The 15,266-nt window shown below is 48.5% G+C and overlaps 1 protein-coding gene across 2 annotated transcripts in view; it reads right to left on the bottom strand.

Annotated features, from left to right (window-relative positions):
* cdk4 (cyclin dependent kinase 4) overlaps positions 1-14,627 on the bottom strand; it is a 39,987-nt gene extending 25,360 nt beyond the window's left edge. The window contains exon 1 of one of the 2 annotated variants that reach the window (XM_069906054.1): positions 14,395-14,627. The gene's annotated coding sequence lies outside the window, so the exon portion shown is untranslated. Of the gene's footprint in view, positions 1-5,731; positions 6,055-14,394 lie in introns of those variants that run through there. The other variant, XM_069906055.1, reaches the window with a different exon arrangement.
* Between the last annotated feature and the right edge of the window lie 639 nt (positions 14,628-15,266).

Consider the following 15,266-nt stretch of genomic DNA (forward strand, 5'->3'; position numbering starts at 1 on the left):
ATTGCTTGACAGTCAGCGGTTAGCACTGGTGGACATACGACCAAGCGCAATTTTTAGATTTACATACATTTTTTATTTACTTTTTAAAATTAATACCTTTTTGCAGTCGTATGTATGGAATGTCTTAAGTTAATACAACAGCAATTTAAACTTCCCTGATGAAATGGAATGACTAAGGGTGGGGGGGGGGGGGGTGGAAAGAAGGGGAGGGGGGATTAACATTAAAGTATCTGACAGAAAAGTTTGAGTAATTAGCAGATGCTCAGCCAGGATCACTGTTGACCACTATTGATTGTTCTTCTCAAGGCCAGGAAGGACAGTTGATGTGATTGATCCCAAAAGTGATTAACAGATACTCAGGATCACCGCTGAATCTATCCATCCTCTTACTGAAAAGACAGACTTTTATATAATAAAATGTGATCAGGTCAAAAATGATTAACATATGGTCCATTCTTTTTAAACAGTCTAAATTTACAGACATCTACCGATATTTGGAATTTGGGTCACTCCTGTGTAGTAAACAGCTACAAGGTAGGGAGACACTTCAGAACAGAGAGGAAAAAAAAATCACTATTTAGGGCAGCAGTGTTGGCAGAGCGATTAGCTCAATGCTGTTACAGCACCAGCGACAGGGTCCGCACTGTCTGTAATGAGCTGGTACGTTCTCCCAGTGTTTATGTGGATTTTCCTTGGGGGCTCCGGTTTCCTCCCACTGTTTAAATGTACCGACTGGGATGTAGGTCAATTGGCTATAATTAGGCAGCACGGATTCGTGGGCTGGAAGGGCCTGTTACTATGCTGTAGGATTAAAAAGTGATAACCCTTTCATTCGTAAAACACAAAAGTCTAGACACTGTGGCAGGAATACTAATTACACAGGATCACAAGATATAGGAGCACAAGTTGGCCCATCGAGTCTGCTCTGCCATTCTAATCATGAGCTGACCATCCTCCCACTCAGCCCCACTCCCCAGCCTTCTCCCCGTAACCCTTGATGCCCTGACTAATCAAATACCTGTCAATCTCTACCTTAAATACACCCAACGACCTCATTTCCACAGCCACCTGCAGCAACATGTTCCAGTCTCACGACCCTGACTAAAGAAATGTTTCCGCATCGGTTTTAAATTGATGTCCTTTTATCCTGAAGTGATTCTCTCGTCCTAGAATCTCCTACGATGGGAAACATCCTTGCCACATCTACAATGTCCAGGCTTTTCAGCATTCAAAATGTCTATGAGGTTTCCCCCTCATCCTTCTCTATTCCAATGAGCTGCCAATCATCTACCATGTTGCTGATACATTGGCAGACCCCATGTCACATGTACATTGTGAGCAATGGTGGGTCCAAACTCCCAACACCCCCACGCTCCTTGAACCACTACCACTACCCTGGGCACCATCAAACTCAGCAGTACCAAGGAAGAGGTACACAAGGGAATTCTCTGTCACATCAATGAAGATGAAATTTCAACTGCCTGGTAAAAGGAACAACAGCGAAGACAGTTCCTCCCTCCATCCCCCCCCACCCCCCACCAAACCATAGGTGCCATATATACGGGGTTTTACTGTATTCCAAAGGCTTTTCTCACATCCTCCTTACACTGTCAGGCAATTACCTCAAAACGTAGGTTAATGAGATGTAGTTGGGTTGACACCAGCTCATGGGCTGAAATGGCCTGAATGTCCACACTTAAAAAAAAAATTAATATAAAATGTAATTGTCAAATTGTGCACAGAGAGAGTGAATTGTATTCTTCAGGTGCTTCCACCAAGCCAGACACCCAGTAAAGCATGCTTTGCCATCCTGTAATCACACCATCCAGGTCACCACACCAGAGAAATCAGGGCTGATACTTCAATGCATGGCCCAGCGAGTCCCACGCCTCACGAGACCGTGCACTGCTGTCCCACCTGCCGAATAAGGCAAAGGTAAACCATCTTACAACTGCAAGGAGAAGCTGCAGGGTACTGTTCCCTCTTCTTTGGCTTGGCTTCGCGGACGAAGATTTATGGAGGGGGTAAAAGTCCACGTCAGCTGCAGGCTCGTTTGTGGCTGACAAGTCCGATGCGGGACAGGCAGACACGGTTGCAGCGGCTGCAGGGGAAAATTGGTTGGTTGGGGTTGGGTGTTGGGTTTTTCCTCCTTTGCCTTTTGTCAGTGAGGTGGGCTCTAGAGGTGTTCCCTCTACACTGTACATAACACACACACCACACACACACACACACACACACACACAAAGTTAGTGATCAAAACTAATGTAATAATTATATTTGAATGAGTTTTGATTTAACCATTTCGAGCAACTTTCATAATCTTAATCAGTGAATTGATGGGTGTTATTGTTATTAATTTATTTAGACATAAAAGTAAGAAATACTCATTGATGTTTATTTAAAGGAGCAACAAACTGAACAAAGCCATTCAAAGTATAAGAATTAAATCTTAACTAAATATGTTACTTCGCAGAATGTGACTGTTACTTGGTACTAAAACATGCAAATATAGTTTTATTAAAGCCATGAGAGATAGGCTGGGCCAAAATGATCTTGAAACCATTTCAAACATACAGTGTGCACAGACTTTTGTCACAAGAAAAAAAAATTTACACAAGATTTTTGTGCACACTGACGACTAAAAATTAGCAGGAACATTAGTGGAGGGGTATTAGATAGCAGTTCAGAAGCAGAGCGTACACTCAAAGTTCAAACCAGAGTCAAGTGGAATTTAAAAAACCAAATGCTTGGGGTGGAAGGGAGGAAAAAGGACGGAAACTGTAGAATATGGAAAATTGTAAATTGTTGTCAATGCTGAGCATCTTAACATTGATGCTGATAATGTTGATAACTGAGTTCAAGACTGGAAAATCATAAATAAAATATAAAACAAAACAAATGCTGGAGAAACTCAGCAGGTCAAACAGTGAACTTTATGCAGCAAAGATAAAAGTACAGAACTCACGTTTTGGGTTTGAGCCCTTCATCAAGGGATGAGAAAACGTTGGCAACTGTCCAAACAAGAATGGGAGGTGGCAAAGGCAGGAGTTGAAAGGTGGAGAAAGGAGGGAGGGGACAGCAGAAATGAGGGGGAGGGGGGATGACAGGGTTGTGTGGGTGAAAGAACTGGAAAGGCAGGAAATGGGGGAAAGGGAAAGAAAAGGCAAGCAGGTTTAATGGAAAGCAATAATGTCAGTAGGCCCTTTCAGGTGGCCTGAACACCCCATGTAAAGCCGCATAATCTTCCCCCTTGTGGCTAAGGAAGTACTCAACTGAATGCTCCAAAAGCACCTCCGAGGCTCCGACACCAACCCTCCTCTGGGAGGGATAATCGGCAGAGAGCCGGGTTCCGCTGACGCACCTGAAAGTGCAGCCGCTGTAAGCAGCTGCTTTGGGGCGGGTTGATGACTATCAGCTGGCGACCCAACTCTCCACTGCCTGACAGATCCTGCCTTACTGAGGAAGGGACGTCGGGGCAGGGGATGTCGGGGGGGGGGGGGGGGGCGGCCAGTGCAGGCTGTCACAGTGCTCCTGCACCCGGGCTGCTCTCTGTGGCTCAAAATGTGGCATAGTAATGGCGGTCTTCCCTACCCATAATCCCCCCCATAATCCCCACGCAGGTGGAACTGCTCTGTTTCCCACAACAGTTCTCGCTGCGTGGTGGAATATGGGTAGGGAAGACAGCCATTGCTGTGCCGCATGTTTATGACAGGTGGCGCTGTGGCACCATTTGCACCGCCTCCATCAGATCCAGAAGCTCTACAAGGCGCTTCTGAAAAAAAAAGGCCCTTTCAGGTGGACCAGGCAACGCTGCAGCAGCCTTTTAAGGCTGATCAGATCCCAGTGCACCCAGACGACGTGGGGTAAGACAGCCATTGTCACCCCCTTCGGTCTCTGAGATCCTCCGCATGCCATTTGGCTTAAAGAATGCGGCCCAGATGTTCCAGCACCTGATGGAAGCGGTGGGAAAGGACTTGAACTTTGTGTTTATCTCCCTGGACGATATACTCATTGCCAGTCGGAACCACGGCGAACACAAAGCTCACCTCCACACCGCACCCTCTTTGCCGGGCTGGCAGATTTCAGCCTTACGGTCAATGCGGCCAAATGCCAGTTCAGCAAGGAGTCCCTCCAGTTCCTGGGGCATACCATTTTGGTGGGTGGGGCTGCCCCAGCGCCCCAAACGTTTCCCCAAACCTCCCACCCTTAAAGGCCTGCAGGAGTTCGAGGGGATGGTGAACTTTTACCATCATTTCATCCCTGGGGCCGCCCGTACCATGTGTCCATTGTTCATGCTGATGGCCACCAAAGAAAAAACCTTATCCTGGCCGGAAGAGGTGGACAAGGCATTCGCGGCGACAAAGGAGGCCCTTGCTAGCGCGACGCTGCTGGTGCACCCACGGCCGGAGGCGCACATGGCACTCTCCATGGACGCCTCAGCTACAGTAGCCGGGGGTCCTGGAACAATGGCTTGATGGACAATGGCGCCCACTGGCCTTTTTCAGCAAGCAGCTGTGACCGCCAGAGCTCAAATACAGCGCCTTCGACTGGGAGCTCCTGGCGCTGTACTTGGCCATCTGCCATTTCTGCTACTCGAGGGCAGGCCTTCCACAGTCTTCAAGGACCACAAGCCCCCCACCCAGGCACTGGCAATTGCCAAGAACCCGTGGACTGCCAGACAACAGCACCTCCTCTCATACGTGTCAGAGTTCACTACCGACATCCGGCACAGGGCAGGCAAGGACAAGGTGGTGGCAGACGTACTCTCCCTCCTGGCCATCAACACGCTTACCCCCCCGGGTTGGACTACGCACAACTAGCCCAGGCCCAGCGAACCAACGCAGAGATGCAAGCCCTGCAGACCGCCATCTCAGGTCTCAAACTCAAGGATGTCCAAGTACCCAACAGCCCGGACACACTGCTCTGCGACGTGTCAACAGGTATGTCGCATCTGGTAGTCCCACCGCACTGGAGAGTGAGGTCTTCAGTCTGATACAGGACCTCGCTCACCTTGCGGTAAAGACGACTATGCAGATGGTTGCGGAGCGGTTCATGTGGCACGGGCTTAAGAAAGAGGTGGCGGAGCTGGCCAGAAACTGCACCAGGTGCCAGGCCTCCAAGGTCCACTGACACATGCAGGCTCCCATCCAGGACTTCGACTCAGCGGCTCGCAATTTTCAGCACATCCACGTAGATGTCATTGGCCCCTTGCCGGTGTGTCCAGGGAGGCGCGGTACCTACTCATGGTGGCGGACCGAGCCACGAGATGGCCCAAGGCAATCCCCATCAAGGAAGCCTCTGCGGAGACTTGCACCAGGACCCTGATCAACCAGTGGATTGCCCGGTTCAGGGTCCCGGCGCACATCACCAGTGACAGGGGTGCCCAGTTCAGATCTGCTCTGTGGACCCAAATGGCGAAACTCCTGGGGGTCAAGCTCCACCACACTACGGCCTACCATCCACAGTCCAATGGTTTGGTGGAGAGATTCCATCAGCACCTTAAGTCCTCGTGGCAGACGATCCCTGGGTCCTCCTCAGAATCAGGGCGGCACCCAAGGAGGATCTGCAAGCCTCGGTGGCAGAAATAGTATACGGCACACCACTCTCCCTGCCCAGCAAGTTCTTCGGCCCAGAACTCAACACTGCACCCAAGGAACGCAAACCTGCTGGCGGACCTCCACAAGAGATTGGCCCCCCATCCCAAGCATACCACGGCATTCAGCCGGCCTACCTCCCCAAGGAATTCAACTCTGCCCAATTCGTGTTCGTTCAGAGAGGACCACAGGCGGCACCGCTACAGTGCCCGTACAAGGTCTCACACCGGTCCAGCTGAACCTTCACACTAGACATTGGGAGGGAGGGACGAACTTTTCATGGTGGACATGTCGTAGCCGGTGCAGATGACCAGGCCCAAGCGACGAGACGCGTAGCCAGTTCTGGGGGTGGAGGGGGGGGGGGGGGGGAGGTTGTGTGGTGGCACACTCGCTCAGGGCGAACCAGCCCCACTTGTAACGCCACGTGGCGGGGCAGCCCTGGGAAGATGGCACCGTCGGGAGTTTCTTCCTCACTCAAACCTCCCGTGTGGCACACGCCCCCCCCCCCCCCCCCCCCCCCGGGCAGCGATTGTGACGTCATCACACACGTGGTGACTGAACCAATGCTGCCCTTAAATGGCACGCGCCAAATTCAAATAAAACCGTCATTAATGATCCTCAGCGTGGTGGCTGTGCTTCTTACATTGCTCACCCGCCACAGTCATTTTTTTTAAAAAAGGTGTACAGTTTGTTTGCCAACTGTCCTGCACCCAATGCCATTACCATAGCAACAGTTCTGTCTGCTGATATCCACTGCACATTGCCAGAGGCTACAGGATCCTGGTCAATCTATTTCTCTCCCTTCTTTGGCTTCCATTTCACCTCAAATACTAATGGATGGACATTTTTAAGCAGCAGTCCTCACTGAAGCTGCCTGATTTCTAATATTTGTTTCACAACACAGGAGGCAGATAAGGCCCATCAAGTCCATCCTGGCTAACAGCAACCCTGAGCCTCCTCAATTACTTCCCTCTGACCCACTCACTCTCTGAAATCATCAACTCCATTTTAATTCTCCTGCCACCTTATTGACGTTTTAGGGGAGATTCACAGCAGCTAATTCACCTTAGCTGCATGCTTCTGGGACGTGGAAGGAATCCCGTGCTGTCTGTTAGGAGTTTGTACGTTCTCTCCGTGTCTACGTTGGTTTTACCCTGGGGGCTCCAGTTTCCTCCCTCCCTGCAAAACATATCGAGGGGTTGTAGGTCAATTGGGTGGCACGGGCTCGTGGGCTGAAAGAGCCTGTTACCGTGCTGCATGTCTAAATTTTAAAAAGAAACTGGAGAACCATGGGGGGGTAGTGGAATGTACGAGGTCACTGCGAAAACATGCAAACTCCTCCAATCAGTGGCAGAGGTCAGGATCGAACCCTGCTCTATGGCGCAGCAAGGCAGCCTAGCCTCCTTATCCGTTGTGTAAAAAGAAAATGCAGGAAAAATTCAACAGGGCAAACGTATATAGCAAAGATAAAGAAACACATTTGTATATTTGGCACACAAAATCCACTGTTTGACCTGCTGAGTTTCTCCAGCCTTGTGTTTTTACTTCAATCACAGTGTCTGCAGACTTTCACGTTGCATGTTGTCCATAACCTACACTCCTCCAAAATAGGCTGAACACCTGCTCTGAGCAAAGAGCCAGCAAGTCCAGAAAGTTAAAGGACCTGCGAATGGGAGACAGAGGTGGAGAGGGTGAGTGAGCAAGTTTTTGGGAGCCACCATCTCAGAGGATCTCTCCTGGACCCAACACACTAATGGCATCATGAAGGCGGCATGTCAGCGCCTCGACTTCCTCAAGAATATGCAGAGGTTAGTGTGGTGGAAAGTGTGCTGACGGGCTATCTAAACCAAATCTCTGCCTCCCCGCAGTCCCCCAGCACTTGCTGACACAAGCAGTGGAGGTGGGCAGGCTGCTCCACCATTCAGCAAGACTCGATCGTGGCCTTAGCCCCACTTTCCTGCTCACACCTCATGTCCCCAGGTGACTGTGTGAATGGACTCAATGGCTCTGCCTCAGTCTCTAAGGATTCGTGACCCTCTGAGAAATTCCTCCTTAAATGTGCAACTTTTTTTAAATTCCAAATTCACATGTCCCATTTCTAGAATATACACCCTGTCAAACCCCTTCATGAACCAAGGTGTTTCCAGCAGGTCACCTCTCCTCCTTCTGCACCAGCCATTCTCAGGAGCAAAGCCTGATTTCCCATCTGGGAACTCTCCAACCAGATGGCACTAACGTCAACTTCTCCTGTTTCTGCTAGCTCACTCCCCGTTCTCCCTCTCTTCCCTGTCCCTCTCTCTCCTTCCCTCCAGCTCTCCACTCACAGAGCCATTCCCCCTCCCCCTGTTTGCTGCTGTGCCCTCCCTCCCTTATCCACCTACAGAAAAACCTAGTTAGAACGCAGTAGCTGAGGTCCAAGATTTCATACCGTGTTACAGCCGAGTCGCAGAACAGATGCACACGTCATGATTCAGGAAGCAGGGAAACAGACGACTGTGACTCAAACCCTATAACAAGACCTTTAAACTCCACATATTAACACACACATCTTGTCAATGAGTCATAAGAGACCATTTTTGAGTTTGTGGCTGTTCACCACTGTTAGCCTGGCCTCCTAAAGTCAATGTTTGGGGTCCACAGACACCCACGCTATAAGCAATTCCGTAGATTAACGAATCGCGTTCTAATGAGGTTTCACTGTATTATCACTTGCTTGTCTTACCGCGCTCGTCGCCCTGCCCCTTTCCCCCACCATTTTGTTTGGGCACCTGCCAACATTTGCCCAAACCTTGATGAAGGGCTCAAGCCCAAAATGTTGGTTCTGTATCTTTATCTTTGCTACATAAAGTTCACTGTTTGACCTGCTGAGTTTCTCCAGCATCGTGTGTTTTATTTTACAACAGCCATTCAACATTTATTTTGGCTATGACCCCTCTCGGACTAGTTTACGGGTTCCCTTCCCCGTGAAGCAGTCAAGTTTTGGTTTCTTCCACACTTTTCTCCTTCTTTCTTTGGCTTGGCTTCGCAGACGAAGATTTATGGAGGGGTAAATGTCCACGTCAGCTGCAGGCTCGTTTGTAGCTGACAAGTCCGATGTGGGACAGCCAGACACGGTTGCAGTGGAAAATTTCTTGCTGGGGTTGGGTGTTGGGTTTTTCCTCCTTTGTCTTTTGTCAGTGAGGTGGGCTCTGCGGTCTTCTTCAAAGGAGGTTGCTGCCCGCCGAACTGTGAGGCGCCAAGATGCACGGTTTGAGGCGAGATCAGCCCACTGGCGGTGGTCAATGGGGCAGGCACCAAGAGATTTCTTTAGGCAGTCCTTGTACCTCTTCTTTGGTGCACCTCTGACACGATGGCCAGTGGAGAGCTCGCCATATAACACGATCTTGGGAAGGCGATGGTCCTCCATTCTGGAGACGTGACCTACCCAGCGCAGTTGGATCTTCAACAGCGTGGATTCGATGCTGTCGGCCTCTGCCATCTCGAGTACTTCGATGTTAGGGATGAAGTCGCTCCAATGAATGTTGAGGATGGAGCAGAGACAACGCTGGTGGAAGCGTTCTAGGAGCCGTAGGTGATGCCAGTAGAGGACCCATGATTCAGAGCCGAACAGGAGTGTGGGTATGACAACGGTTCTGTATACACTTATCTTTGTGAGGTTTTGCAGTTGGTTGTTTTTCCAGACTCTTTTGTGTAGTCTTCCAAAGGCGCTATTTGCCTTGGCGAGTCTGTTGTCTATCTCGTTGTCGATCCTTGCATCCGATGAAATGGTGCAGCCGAGATAGGCAAACTGGTTGACCGTTTTGAGTTTTGTGTGCCCGATGGAGATGTGGGGGGGCTGGTAGTCATGGTGGGGAGCTGGCTGATGGAGGACCTCAGTCTTCTTCAGGCTGACTTCCAGGCCAAACATTTTAGCAGTTTCCGCAAAACAGGACGTCAAGCGCTGAAGAGCTGGCTCTGAATGGGCAACTAAAGCGGCATCATCTGCAAAGAGTAGCTACATAAAAAGCATGGAAAATATTTGTTGTACGAAGTGAAGAGAAAACAAGGCTTTCACTTAAAAGTGTTGTGGCCACCCCCATCCCCCTCGTTGAGAATGGCTGTTCCAAACTCCCATCAGCTCAGCTCTTCACAGGTCAACCCTTCATGTCAAGAATCAACATAGACAACCTTCTCTGTATGGCTCCCAATGCAAAGCACACAATTCTTTATTACTTCTGCATCATCTCATCAGCACCCCATGAAGTTGCATCAAAACTCCCCCATTAGATTCTGGGTCATCTAAAATCCCAAATAATAGTGACTTGGAGATATGAGAAATAGGGTCGACTCGAAGAAACCCCACTTGGAATTCCGAGAGCGGGAGGAGTGTGGGACCCACTCCCACAGGGAGCATTTGTGAAGAACAGCAGGGGATGAGGTTTAAAAAGTAGACAGGTAGGGAAAAAATGAGGGAGAGGTAAAACAAAGAATTCAGCGATGGATGTGGAAAGAGAGCTCTTGGAGAATTCACATCCGCAGTGTTTAGCTCAGACAATTCTCTTGCTTTCAGTCATTTGTAATGCCACTATTGAACCGTGCAGGTCACCCATCTCGAGCAGATCAGTTGAGAACTCCATACAACTACCTTTGAGTCAAAGACCAGGAGGCTCCCTACTGTATTAAACAGATCAGATACTTACAACGAGGCTGGGGGAAGAAGAGGGAGAGAGCAAGGAGAGGACATGGCACGGATTATGTGGCAAGGAAGTTCAGAGCACTGTTAACTAGAGACTTCAAGGGGTTGATAGGGCTGTAAAGATAGCTCTTGGCATACTGAGTTGGCACATTATGGTAAAGTTGTAAGTGGAAGTACAAACCAAGGACATACACTGTGAATGGTTAGGCACTGAGCAGTGCGGTAGAATAGATACATAATTCCCTGAAAGCAGGGTCACAAGTGGATAGGGTTGTAAAGAAAGCTTTTTGGCATCTTGGCCTTCATAAATCAAAGTACCGAGAACAAGAGTTGGGATGTTATGGTAAGTTGTGTAAGACATTGGTGAGGCCAAATTTGGAGCATTGTGTGCAGTTTTGATCACTTAACTACAGGAAAGATATCAATTATAGTTTTTAGCCTGCAGGCATCGAATTTTTTTTTAAATAAAAGTTCTTTCTAATATACCAGCAGCTTAAAAATTTGTTGTCGGGTGGGTTGTGGAACCAATCGAGTGGTATTTTGAGTAAAATTTTACGGTAATGTTTTTGCATCTGGCCTATAAGACCACATACAACCAGAAGTTTTTGGTGTGTTTATTGGGTTCTTCAAGGTCATTTTATATGCCAAAATATACAGTGCCTTCTGATAAAACTCAGAACAATCAGTCCACAAATTGGATCATGCGTTCTGCTGAGACACCAAAATGATTCTCGAAAGACACCAAAATAAAAAAAATTAACCACATCCACATACAAATCTACACGTGGGTTGTATAAAGGAAGGGAATGAGTCAGCGTACAGGAGGGAGATTGAAAACTTGGCTGAAGGGTGCACCAACAACAACCTCACCCTCAATGTCACCAAAACTAAGGAGCTGAGTGTTGACTTCAGGAAGGGAAAACCAGAGGTGGGCGATCCAGTGATCATTGGGGGATCGAGGGTGAGCACATTTATATTCTTGGGAGTCAACACACCAATGGCATCATGAAGAAAGCATGTCAGTACCTCTACTTCCTCAGGGGTTTGCAGAGGGTTAGCACGACACCAGAAACCCTGGCAAATTTCTACAGGTGTGGTGGAAAGTGTGCTGACCGGCTGCATCATGGTCTGGTATGGGAACACTAATGCCCCTGAGCATAAAGCCCTCCAAAAAGATAGTGGACACAGCCCAGAACTTCACAGGAAAGACCCTCCCCACTATAGAGAACATCTACACTGAACGCTGCTGTCTGAGAGCAGCAACAATCATCAAGGATCCATACCACCCAGCACACGCTCTGTTCTCGCTGCTGCCATCAGGAAAGAGGGGTCAGTGCCAGAAAACTCACACCACCAGGTTCAGGAATCGCTGCTCCCCCTCCACCATCAGACTCCTCAATAACAAACTCAATCAGGGTCTCACTTAAGGACTCTCGACTTGTGCACTTCATTGATTATTGTATTTGCAGTTTACATGGTTTTAAATATGCACATCTTTTCCTTGAGAGTTTAGTTATTGTTAAGTAGAATTCTGCCTGGCCCGCAGAGATTGACTCTGACAATAAATCTGAACTTTAAAGAACAGTCTGTCTGAACAAGCCAATCACTCAAAAGGTGCCCACTGGATTAATATACAGAACTGACAGCTGTTGAAAGCAATGGGGAAGGGAGAACAGGGAGTGAGCCAGCAAAAACTGGAGAAGTCCATGTTAATGCTATCCGGTTGGAGAGCGTCACACGGAAAAAAAAGTCACATATTTCTCCTCCAATTTACAGGTGGCCTCAGTGGGACAGTACATGAGGCCACCACAGTGATGTTCCTGCGTTACAGCGACAACTACATGGGTGCTGTCAACTTCCACCCTGACCACAACTTGGTTCACCTCTGGAAATTCTCTCCCTTTCCCCCATTTTGAGAGATAAAATATCTACAGAGATCTTTTATAAACCCACTGACTCCCACCATTTCCTCGATTACCCTTTCTCCTGTGAGGATTCTATTCCTTTCTCTTGATTCCCCCATCTCCACCCCACGTGCTCCCAGGATGAGGGTTTCCATTCCAGGACATCCAAGCTATTCCCCCCTTCAGAAAATGCGACTCCACTCTCCTGCTCCTCAACTGAGTCAAGAAAACTAGTCATGACCTTTGAGATGTGCAAAATAGATCACCACAGCCTTCAAAGGGATTGCTGGCATTTCAAGACAGTGACAAACTCAAAGAGCAATTATCAATAAAAACCACAGTTATCAGCACCAATGAGGCAAAAACCATGAGCTTTCATTTTATTTGGTCACCTATCTTGCAACATCCGAATGTGGAGCTTGCTTTTGCAGGGTGGCATGGGTGCGATTGAGGAAAATGGAAAAGATGGAATTATGGTGAAAACACAGAGGGAACTCAGGTCACACAGTATCGATAGGAGGCAAAATTGGATTTGTGGGTAATCTGCTTTTATAAGAGTCTGTTCCCACTCTTACTTTCAGAACCATACATTCCTATCATTATTACAATGGATTCCATTTATACCATTACCACCACTGTGGCACCTTGTCATTTCTTCCCCCCCCCCCTTCTGTTCAGTCTTATCCCCACAACGCCCAGTAATAGGAAGGCTCTAGACCGTGGTCCTTCCTCAAAGTACCCTCACGTTGGCTGCACCCAGCCTCAATGGGTCCCTCAGCATGTACTCCTGCAGCCTGGAATGTGCCAGTCAGCAGCACTCCCTCACTGACATCTCCACGTGCTGAAAGACCAACAGGTTTCAGGCAGGCCAAAGTGCATATTTTACCCAGTTGATGGTCTTCCAGCAGTTCTGGATGTGCACGTCCCTGGGAACAGCCTATAAGTCAGAGTCCTCTGTCACACTGCTGCTGGCAATGAACTGTGACAGGGACCCTTATATCCTTCTCCACACACTCTTAGCAAGTCAGCATTATGCAAAGAGGTGGGTGACTGACTCCACCACAGTCATCTCAGGGACAACATGTGTGGTGGTGATGTTCCGGTTGTACGTAAAGGATCTGACTGGGAAGACTACTGTCACCTCCAGCCAGGCCAAGTTTTGGTGCTGGTTTGTGAGCCACGGTGACGATGCATTCTGCCAGAAGACCTGGTGCTCAGGGAATCATCACTTAAGAGCCATCAAGTCCTCATCTCTCGGTGTCTGCAGCATGTTCCATGCTGACCACTACCCAATGGCCTCGTGGTCAAAGGTGTTGGTCTGGAAGAATTTTTCCAAAGGATAGGTGATGCGACAAAATCCAGCTGACTGGGACATTATGTCGTACCAGGGCCAGGCCCATCCTTTGCAACACCTGGGTCAGGTAGAGCCTCAGCACGTAGTGCCCTTGTACTTTGGTTCCACACACAGCCTGATGCAGCCACACATGAAGGTGCTTAACAGGACGAGGGAGGGCCATGTGCCTGGATAAATGCACAAAGGAGGGGAGGGAAATAGCAGGATGTGAAGCAGTGGAAGGAAGCTCCTGTCCAGCAGAAACAATATAGTACAAAAAGCAGAGGGGCTGAACGATCGGTTTGTGAGACACATAATGCAACACCAGTCACCAGTCCCTGGCAGGCAAACCTTACACGGATTCAACTTCAGAAAACTAAATTCTGAATCATTGAAACGTGAATGACTGGATCTAGAGAGAAAGGCCTCGTTTCCACCCAAAACAGAGAAAGTTTCAATCAAGGAAAGATTAAAAAAGAAATGGTGGTGGAACCACCACTCCTCCCCTCAGTGGATTGAGACCCGAAATATCTGCTTGGATATGAAAACGCATCGCTGCATTTAAAGATAAACGTGGCAGTATTAAGTAATCGTTTAACCAGCCTCTGAACAGGGCCAAAATCTCCGCTCGAGACCCATCCAAGTCCAATCGGACACACGGGTGCACAACAAAGGCCTCGGGAGGTCCATATGCAACTCGAAAGTGTCATTTCAACTTGTCCATTTCATTGTGAATATCACCCAGCGTCTCCCGGGCACGCCTTGCCTGCTCCAACCAAATTGCAAACGCATCGCAAACAGTTCCCCTCTTCTTTCCCCACGACAGAGCTTGGCTTTGCAAAATGAATGGAAACCACCCCCCTCTCCTCCACCAACAACGTGACTTACCGTGGTCACGAAACTTTCACTGGAGCCCCTGAGATACCCGATTTGTTCCAATCAATCTCTAAACAAAATCATGGTCCTTCGCCGGCTCTCTGTTGAAGTACTATTTGCAAAAGCGGTGTGCAATGGATAAATATTGAAAATAATTGGCGTTGGAAAGGATGAACCCCTCCACTGAAGTGGCCCGTTTAGAAGTTAGAACATGAAGTGCATTGTCCTTCCGCTGCCATGATTGACTCCCTTCTGCGCGCCCCTATTGGTGGATCTGCCGCCGGTGACCAGCCCAGCCCGCGCTGATTGGTTGAAAGTAACCAATTTTTAAAAAGAAAGTGGGGGGAGGTCAAAGACAGATGAACCTCAGATCCAAGAATCCGGTATCTAAACAGAAAGGCAGGAAAAACTCCCAAACGAACAGTATCTGGATGGGGCCAAAACAAAAGTCTTCAGTTTTGGGTCGAGTTCCCTGCATCAGTACCGACGGGGGACATGAACAAGAATGAAACACCATCGGCTGCAGACGCTGTGATTGTGGTAGCAACACCGAAACGCTGGAGGAACTCAGCTGGTCTTTTCAGCGTCTATAGGAGACAAAGATACATTGCTGACGTTTCAGGCCTGAGCCCTTCTTCAAGGAAAAATCAGAAAAGGCAGCTGTATCAGAGAGTCTCAGAATTCAAAGAATGGGGGAGGAATCCATACAAGTCAAGTCCCCTTTATTTGTCGTTCATACCAGACTCACACGGGAAAGACGAAAGCTTTCTCCAGGACCACGGACTATATTTACAGAAATATAAGTTACAATAGAAGTTAAAATATTAAAACGTATGCAGTAAAAATCCACGGGACACTATCCACATTCGTTCTGGGAATTCAGG

The sequence above is a fragment of the Narcine bancroftii genome, chromosome 12 (assembly GCF_036971445.1).
Source record: "Narcine bancroftii isolate sNarBan1 chromosome 12, sNarBan1.hap1, whole genome shotgun sequence".
Lineage (NCBI taxonomy): Eukaryota > Metazoa > Chordata > Chondrichthyes > Torpediniformes > Narcinidae > Narcine > Narcine bancroftii.